Source organism: Pteropus vampyrus, unplaced genomic scaffold (genome assembly GCF_000151845.1).
Source record: "Pteropus vampyrus isolate Shadow unplaced genomic scaffold, Pvam_2.0 Scaffold7, whole genome shotgun sequence".
Classification (NCBI taxonomy): domain Eukaryota; kingdom Metazoa; phylum Chordata; class Mammalia; order Chiroptera; family Pteropodidae; genus Pteropus; species Pteropus vampyrus.
This window is the reverse complement of record NW_011888788.1, coordinates 12160384-12162458: the sequence shown is the minus strand read 5'-3', so window position 1 is coordinate 12162458 and position 2075 is coordinate 12160384. Positions and strand designations below refer to the sequence as shown.

Below are 2075 nucleotides of genomic sequence, written 5' to 3'. Positions count from 1 at the left end.
GTCCAGTTCTACCATAATTAGCACAGACTGACAGTGCACATCCCGGTACAGCTTCTGGAGACTTTTTTGGGTTTCCCAAGATCAATGCCATGCCACGTTTACCTTTGTTTCCACTCCTGGAACACCGTGTCTGTAAATGTGGACGTCACAGTAGGTCTTTGACTGTTAGAACTCTTTTGTTCCCTCAATTTTACTGTGACTTTTAGGTGGCTAGTAAATGAAATTTATTCAGTATTAATCCTAACCCTAACACAGTGGTGTTCAGTTAAGACAAGTGACTCAGCTGTTTTTCCCCCTGAAGATGAAATAAATTAATACCTCAGAACTTATTTCTTTATGCAGGTGATATCCAGACCCTTTGTGGTAACATTGAAGAGTTACCTTTATTTCTATCAGTTGATGCCACAAGCTCCTGAAATTTAGTTTCCTTACCAAACATAAATGTTCACTTCACAATGTTTACATGGACAAGGAAAAGTATTCATTGTGGGAAAACAAATAAAGGTTGGGAATCATTGTACTAGGTAACCAAAGAAAAATTTTTCTTTCTCCTTTCTTTTTCCAACTTAGTTCTTCATGGCCTTGACTTGGAGAGTGAGCACTGTATCTTTGAAAATGTTGGGGGGACGGTGACTCTTGTACCCCTGAGTGGGTCTCAGTGCTCGGTGAATGGTGTTCAGATCATGGAGGCCACACACCTAAATCAAGGTATCTGGGTTTTGGTTTTCAGAGCTTTTTGTATATGTTGTTGCTAGAATATAAGTTGGCTAGTTAATGAGGGAACTTGTGCATCTTAGAATTAGTTATCAATTAAGTATTAACCCATTTCCTGTTTAGAAAAAATAAGTGCAGCTTGCTGCCAGCATTAATTTAATTTTACATAAACATGCTCTTTGATCCTGAAGCCATGTGAAAATAAAATATAAAAACTGTTTCTGGGAGTTATTTCTAAACAGAAATTGTCTCCAATCCTAATGTAACAGAAATGTATACATAAATCAGATTCATGAAATGAATCTTTGGCTAACAACTGTTGGTGTGTGAATGCTATGTTTTCTAGGATTCGACATTTCAGCCATCGAGAATTACTGTATTTTGTAAATGGAAATACCACTACTAAAAACAGAATGCTATCAATAGAATGATGTCATTCATTTCCAAAGACTATCAGCATACTAGAGCGATGCAAAAATAATAATAAAAGAGGTATTTTGTGGCAAACTTTGGGGGTAAGGTTAAGACTGTAATCTGCAAATTATCCCGTGGTACAGCTGCCAGCCGCAAGTGCCACTGAGAGTATTCTCAGGGCAAACAGGAAATGGGTTAAAAGAGTGAAGACTGCTTTATTATGATGTTTTCTCTTTCATTTTGCTGAAGGACTTCTTTATAATACCCATTGTCTTGTTGAATTAAACAGGAAAATGCATGTAGTTGTCTTAGAAGTTAAGTTAAAAAGATACCCTTCAAATGCAAAATCTTAACACAATGGTTTCTTTTAATAATTACTTATTTCTATTTTTTCATGAAAACTTATCAGTATCTTTTGAAAAATTTTAGTATTATAGAAAAGTTGCAAGAATAGTACAAAGAACTTTTTAATTTCAGAAGCATTTGAAAATAAATTGCTAGTACGATGCCCCACCACCCCTGAATACTTCAGTGCATAGTTCCTTAAAACAATGACATTCTCATATGTAACTACAATACAACCATCCAAATTAGGACGCTAAAACATACTCTGTTCAAGTTTTGACATTTGTCTCAACAATGTCCTTTATGGGTCCAGTAGTTAGTCTGGCATCCTGTGTTGCATTTGGTTACCATGTCTCTCCACTCTTTTTCAGTCTGAAATGTTCCTTGGTTCTTCCTTGACTTTTATGACTTTGACAATTTTGAAAACTGCAGGTCAGATATGTTATCGAATATTCCTCTACGTAGACGTGGGATTTATCTGGTGCTTCCTCATGATCCAACTAATATTATGCGATTTTGGCAGAAATATCAGAAGACTGATGCCATATTTTTCTCATGTCTCATTACATGGTTTCTTTTGACATTACCAGTGATGCTCACCG

General features: G+C 36.0%; 1 protein-coding gene across 1 annotated transcript in view; it reads left to right on the top strand.

Moving 5' to 3' along the window:
* Positions 1-2075, top strand: part of KIF16B (kinesin family member 16B) — a 245989-nt gene that overhangs the window by 96460 nt on the left and 147454 nt on the right. The window lies entirely within an intron of this gene.